The sequence below is a fragment of the Cervus canadensis genome, chromosome 28 (assembly GCF_019320065.1).
Source record: "Cervus canadensis isolate Bull #8, Minnesota chromosome 28, ASM1932006v1, whole genome shotgun sequence".
NCBI lineage: Eukaryota > Metazoa > Chordata > Mammalia > Artiodactyla > Cervidae > Cervus > Cervus canadensis.
Genome location: NC_057413.1, coordinates 16,405,163 through 16,412,835, shown reverse-complemented (window position 1 = coordinate 16,412,835; position 7,673 = coordinate 16,405,163). Strand labels below are relative to the sequence as shown.

At 37.8% G+C, this 7,673-nt stretch overlaps 1 pseudogene; it reads right to left on the bottom strand.

Annotated features, from left to right (window-relative positions):
• Window positions 1-1,148: 1,148 nt before the first annotated feature.
• LOC122429218 lies at window positions 1,149-6,401 on the bottom strand (annotated as a pseudogene).
• Window positions 6,402-7,673: the final 1,272 nt, after the last annotated feature.

The following is a 7,673-nucleotide window of genomic DNA, read 5'->3' as shown; positions in this document are numbered from 1 at the left end:
CCAGTCACACTGCTCCAGTCTCAGTAGAGACTCAGTCTATTTGGAGGATTTTATAATTTGGGAACCTACCAGGGCATGTGTGTAAGGCCAAATAATTAATGACAAGGATACTTATTCTAAACTGAAGAGAGAATGGTATCTCACTTCTCAGATAAATGTGTTACTCAGTGTCTATGTGACCAATTGTGCAATTGTCCATAGGGCCCAGGTGGGGGACAGTTGACTATTAACTGAGCTGGATTTGTTAAACCCAGAGTGATAGAATGTATGAAATTTTTGCAAGATGATGCAGGAAATGAGGATGCAGTGGAGTGTGGGTGAAGACAGCCAGTGGAGGAGGATGGAGCCCCTTTATGTTTGTACCTTCTTCAGTCTCAACCTTTGTGCCACCCAGAAATTTCTATGTTGAAATCCTGACTCCCATGGTGATCGTGTTTCATAGGTGGGGACTTTGGGAGGAGGTGAAGGATGGAGCTTCCTGGATGAGATGACTGCTTTTATATATGAGACACACAGAGTTCTCTAGCCCTTTCCTGATGTGAGGATACAGTCAGAAGTGTGATACAATCGGAAGAGGGCCTTATGTGATCACACTGTGAAAATCCATTTCTATTGTTTATAATTCTATGATATTTTGTTATAGCAGCCCAGGAGGACTAAGACAGCATCCTAACAATTTTTAGGCAGTTCAGTAAACCTCATGCTATTTAGATAGCCACATGCAAAGCACTTATACTGTCTGTTGTAACACTGTGACAATATAAGAATTGGCTGACAGTTTGTGGCTTGCTTTCATAAAGAATTCTCAGAATTCAGTCTTCTTGGTTGCTTGACCAGCACAATGAATAATTATCTAATTCTTTGATTCTTATAACTTGACTCAGAATAATTTCATGTGATTCTTAAGTAAACTCTTTAATGGTCTTTATCAAGTCAGTTCCTTCTTTTGATTTTCTATTAAATGAAGATAAAAACATTGACAAATTTCCTTCTTAGATTTTGACATCTCTACAGAGTCTGTGTTTATTTTGTTTCAGATGACATCCATTACACCCAAACATGCTTTTAAAAGCTATAAAACTCAAAGAGGCTTGCAACGGGATAGATCATCACAGACCATCTCAGGATTGGCTAGGATAGCTGTGGGCTTAGCAAGAGACAAATTGGCACTTCAGCATCTGGAGGTAGGTGTCAATCTTACTTGCGTCCCTGTGCAGGCAGTGGAACACTTTATAAAAAGCAGTTTTGCTCACATCATCATCTTCCGACATCAGGGAGGAGATTTCTGACCACACTGGATAGGAGGTCTCCTTATCCTGTTCTTCAGAATGAATCTAAGTACCCAAAAGATAATTAATTATTATGAGTTTTATTAATATTTGCTCTTCTTTCTTCCTTGTTATTATCAAATTAAGATTGGGGAAGACTTATGAAACTATCTAGACATGGCTTTGGAGCCAGTGTTTTGGAAATATATTAGCAATCTAAAATCAAGAAGCAGAACTCAAGTATGAGTTTGGTTTTGACTTTCTCTTTCCTTCCTTCCCACTCTCATCCTTTGGTTTGAAGAGGACAAAGAGAGAATACCAGCAGAAGTTCAGTAGCAGTTGACCTGGATTACTTTGAAGAAAACATTGATCTTGCAAGTTCTATTCTCTAGTTCTCTTACCCATAAAAGTATTTCAACCACATGTGCCCAGCAAGAGGCTAGCTTTTGGTGGAATTGTGTGCAATGCAGGGAATGCTGCACCTGTCAAAAATTGTAGTTGAATTCTAATTCACTTACAATAGAATCAATCATTATAAATGGTTAGGCTTTCACTTTATGTAACAGGGATTAGAATATAGAAGGCCTGAATCTTGTCCTTATAAAGTGAGATGTTTCAAAACTCATTCCTCAATACAGAGGTCATCTCTTTCATTCATGAGAAAAGCAAAAAAGCAAAGATGGCTCACCTTTTTTTGGATCTGCTCTGCACCTTCTAGAAGTTCTTTGGTCTTTTCCTCAATCTCTGCAGCCTTTGACAAGTGATCAGGTGAGGAAAGATCAGGTCTTTCATGCCCTGCAGCTCTGTGACTAGGTGATGCAGAGGTTCATCCCAGGAGAGCAGCAAACTGAGTACCAACCTGATAAGGATTTCATCCTAAGCAACTACAGGAAACAATCTCATTAAAATAAACAAAATTCAGTGGGCTTGGTAACATGTGATCTTTGCTCAGGGAGGCTGAGCAAACTGAAAACACCCCTTATTATTCCAATGAATATGTGAAAATTTTTTAAAGGTGGTAAAGATGTAAAATTATAAAATGTATGCTATTAGTTTATACTTTGCTGAAATTAAAAAAAAAAAACATTTAAATAATCCTTTAGATGAATTCTGATTTAGAACATGAAATATTTTCTTTTTCTGTCTGAAATTCTACCATCCTCCCAGGGAGTTCTTCTATATTTGAGTGCTTTGCTTGTCCAGGGAGAGAAATCTAAATATTTTGTTGGAACTTAATATGTTCCTAGAGTACCTGGCCCAGAAAACATGGATTCTACCCATGCCTACATCATTTTCACCCAATGATTCATTTGTATTAATGAATCAAATCCTTCATTAATATATTCATTTTCTGATTGGTAGTTTGTTTTATGATATTTGAACAAAGAAACAATGAAGAAGACATGAAATTCTTAAACACATTTTCTTCAATCCATACCAATACCAGTCCCATTTGCTATCAGAGCAGTCCTTTCTCTTTATATGTGTAGGGGGAGAAAATGGCACAGTATTGTCTTTAGTAACAGCATCAGTGGGATTCACAATAGAGGGTTTTCCCCCTAGTTCACTACTATGCTGACTGGACATGAAACTCCCAGAGGCTGAGTCTCTCTAATTAAAAGGCTTGATTTCTTGATGGCTGTGAAATACTTTAGTGGTACAGGAAATAAGAGCAGAGAAGAATTGAATAGACATTGCAATAGAAACATAATGTGAGACTGAGGAGCTATAATGAAATTCAGACACTAGGGTGAGAGCAGCATAGTTTTCAAGGGGGCTTTGTAGCTTAAAGATGAAGAGTGAGCACTCTGAGTTGGATGAAACCTAGACTCACTGCTTATTACCTGTGTGATGGGTGCAAATCCCATAAATTTTCTAAACCTTGGTTTCCTCATCTCAGAATGTGTAATAAAAGTCATTGTGCTACAAGATTTTTTTGTGAGGATTAAACATAGCAATGAACACTGAGCACTTTGTAAATGGCAACGTAATAACTCTCAACAAATTTTAAGTTTATTTTAAATTCGTTAAAAAAATCCTCCTCCTCCTTCTCCTTGACCTTCTTCTTTCCTTTTATTATCTCAATTATTAAGATGCTGAGCAGATAGAAAGAATGTTGATATTATTAACAAAGTTTTAGTAAGAGGACAGATTGTATTTAAGAGAAGATGTATGTAAAAATATTTTAAATAATGTTAGGATTGGGTTAATGTGGGAATCAGAAAGGAGCAATTATAATGGAAAACAGATGAGGCTGGGATAAATGATTGAGGCTTGATTTGTAGACTGTGTTTTCATCAGAACAGAGACCATGTTGCAACCATGAGAAGCAAAACATAATATTTTTTTTTTCATCAGGATGCTATATTTTTTTTTGTCAATGTATGGCAAAACATAATATTTTATAGGACATTTGGGGAGGAGACTCATAATTAAGAATAAAAGTGACAGAGGAATCATTGAGAATGATAAATGAAGTAGATTTCAGAGAAGCAGAAGAATCAGGAGAGCCTTGAAAGTCAGAAGCAATGTCTCCAATGGTGCAGTGTAGGAGTGACTCTCACGTAGGTGTCACTGGTCACAGGGAATACTCAAAACTGTGGTTGTATTTCTTATATATCCATGAATTCTACCAACCTTTTATTTTACACATAGCATTTTCATTCAGCCCATGCTTTCATACAGTATAATAGCTGCAATCCTGGGCCTTAATGTGTTGATTAAACTAAGGTTATCTGCATGGGAATTTATAGATCTATTATTTATTTGCTACTACAGATCTTTAGTCATCACTTGATTCCATTCATACATATCAACTGTATAAGGTAATTTCTCTTTGATTGCTTAGTATTCTTCCACATTTCTCTGCATGTGCAGTTACCATTACCCTAGTAATCTAAAGCCTAGTAACACAAGTGCACTGTCTCAGCTGGCTCAGGCGAAAAACCCAGATAAAATCCTCACCTGTGTATGTTCAGCTTCTTCTTTGTTATCAGGGTTAATGATGGATTTGGTGTGGTAGCTGTTGAGGGCCTTGGAAATGAAGTTTTTCCCTGGCCATACTGTTTATCCTGGGAGTGATCAAGCACATTCAGTCCCCTAGGGTTATTTTGGCATTCAATAAATGAATTCATTACCAGAATATTAACACAGCTGATAGATGTATAATTTTTTAATGAGGGTTACATAAAAACTGAACATCATTCTTTTTCCTATTTTTCCCATAATCTCTATAAACGATTGTTCTTCATCTAACTTTTCTAAACTTGAAACTCTTCCCTCCTTTGCTCTTCCCTTGTTTAATTTCATTCTTTCCACAGTTAATATTGGGACAACAATCACTAAAATTACCACAAATATCAAATATTCAATGTTTTATTAACTATCTTTTTTTTTTTTTTTTTTTTTAGTATTTGAACCAAATATAGTGTATATATACCTAGATGTAGCCATTTAGTCTCTTGTTTACTGTGGGTTGGAACCAATATACTCCCTTAATAGGAGTTTTAAAGTTATAACTTTTCTCTTATTAATCTCTGAATCCATACACCTATAGCTTAGTGTTCACCATAGATACAGAATACAATGTTGTTGATGATGACAAAATGTTAATTTAGAAAACATGGCATAAAATTCTAGGAAATACTAAGCAATGGACTTAGAATAAAAACAGCAAAAACCAGCTAACACATGGATAGAGAAAACTCATCTTTAGAGGAAGTTGTGAACATTTAAAGAGATTGCTTGCAAGTTTGGGGGAAAAAAAACAGCAGTCAAAAATGGAGGATGACAGAAAAACTACTGAGTAAAAAGAACTACATGAATTTAACAGAAACATGGAGCAAAAATTTGTTATCAGTGTCTGCTCTACAGTGGGCTCCTTGAGTAACCTAAAAGAGCTAACATACAACTTCCATACTTTCATCAGAAAGAGAATGATTGGTTCCAATTCTAAGCCAATCCTTCTCTTGTACTCTAACCTATTCATTGCCAATCTTAGAAAAATGTTCAGTAGCTTTTTTAAAACTATCATCATTTTGTTTTCCTGACATGGATTCAGTATGTACTGTGGTTGGAAAAGGGCCTTTATGAAGGTTAATTAAGGTTAAATGAGCTCATAGGGTGGGACACTGATCAAGTAGGATTAGTGTCTTCATGAGGAGAAACACCAGAGAGATTTCTCTTTTGTCTCTGTGTCTCTGTCTCTGTCTCTCTTTCCCACTCCCTCAACCTGTGAGGACACAGGGAGAAGCCATCCTGGGAAGAGAGAGTTCTTACCAGAACCTGACCTTGCTGGCGCCCTGATCTGGGACCTCTAGTCCCCAGAACTGTGAGGAAATAGGTTTCTGTTGTTTAATCCTCTGAGTCTATGGTATTATTTAATGGGACTCCAAGCTTCCCTGGTGGCTCAGATGGTAAAGAGTCTGCCTGCAATGCAGGAGACATCGGTTCAATCCCTGGGTTGGGAAGATCCCCTGGAGAAGAGCATGGTAAGCCACTCCAGTATTCTTGCCTGGAGTGCCACAGTCCATGGGGTCACAAAGAGTAGGACACGACTGAGCAACTAACACACACCTTCAAGATGACAAGTACAGGTAATTGAATCAGATATTTCACTCTTTAAGAATCTTTGAGATCTCATGAAACTGATCCTTTCTTTGATTTATACATCTTATGAGCTGATGCCTTGTTTGACTTAGAAAATGTGTTATTTGAAGTTTGGCTGATGCAGCCTTCTTGTTTAAAGGATAAAATCCAAGGTTCCTTATGGAAATAAGCAAGAAGTACAGTACTTACAAATTCACTGAACATTTCCCAGGCGAGCCTATAGTTGTAGTTAGCCACTGTGGTTGCTGTGTCAAACAGGTTTTGAAGAGGCATCTGGCACTTGCCAGGTGGGTTTTGACAGAGGGTTGCAGGGACCACACCCTGGCACAAGAGTAGATTTGACACCACCAGCAGCAGGAGCAGGCAGGACTCTGAATAAATAAAAACCAAAGCCACTCTGAGATGATGCATTAGCCCAAGGTTAGCAAAAGCCATCCTGTCCAGTGAAGCCTCATCTCTCCCTGTTGCCCTGAGCAGGATTTGGTGATGTAGCAGCTGGGGTGAGGAAGAAGCAACATCTTCCATTGTGTAAATTTAGATGGATGATGATATTTGCACAGAGATAGTTGGAGAAGTAGGTTACACCCTGCATTTTTGTACTGCTCCCAGAAGTGCCCCTTTGCTCTGCAAACATTTGGAGCTTAAATTAATTCTGAGCCAGAGTGTTTAGGTCATTCTCTAAAGATAGTTGAATGTCTTGGGACTTTCTGCAGACTCTCAGCAGCGAACTCCTCTAGGAGTTTGTAACTTTTTCACTCTACATTGACTAATGCTTCCATTTTAGACACTGAAATTGAAAGAATAGTACAGTTGATCTGTGTGGTTTACCATCACGCTGAGGAAGAGTAACCACATGACTGCTTGATTGCTACTCTTGAGTGCAAAGAGAATACTAAGACAAAAGGATATTGTCACTTGAATCTGCTTACCCACCTTAATAACACCATGGATTTCCTTGATACTTTGCCAAAAGTTTGAAAAATTTTGTAAAATTTGTGTTACAATGATCCTGTGGGATAGCCTTGACATTCATTATTATCACCAAATTGTACCAATGAAACAATAAGACTTAGAGTGGGTGAGTGATTTTCCTAAGACTCGTTATTAGCAGATGGAGGTGACTGGGCACCATAATGTCGTCTTTTCACTTCCTCATGGCATATCACACAACCTTGTGGGCTCTCAGTATACAATGCAGTAGAGACCTGGGTTTGATCCCTGGGTTGGGAAGATCCCCTGGAAAAGGGAAAGGCTACCCACTCCAGTATTCTGGCCTGGAGAATTCCATGGACTGTATAGGCCATGGGGTCACAAAGAGTTGGACATGACTGAGCTGGTGATGGTGTTGGTGATGGACAGGAAAGTTGGTGATGGAAATGGAAGCCTGGCTTGCTGTAGTCCATGTGGTCTCAAAGAGTCAGACATAACTGAGAGACTGAATTGAACCGAAGGATAGCAAAATACCATAAATTCAAATGTAATTGATCATTTATTGGTAGATGGATAACTATATCAATTATTTGGGTTAAGATATAATATGGTGATCATATAACATATCTGAGTATCTAATATATGACTGAAGAGGGTCTCAGTGAGTCATCCATACTCTAAACTGAAGGAATCAATTATCAATGGATAACTATGCATTAACCTTGTAGTTTAATGAGCAAAATAAACTGATAAACACTATTGTCCTTTTCTCAGTATAATAGCAAGCTATAATCTCTGCCTGTAACAATTTTAGGTGCTATAGTGCCCAAGCATTGAAATTTGGGCTGTTTCTGGAAATGTATAGAT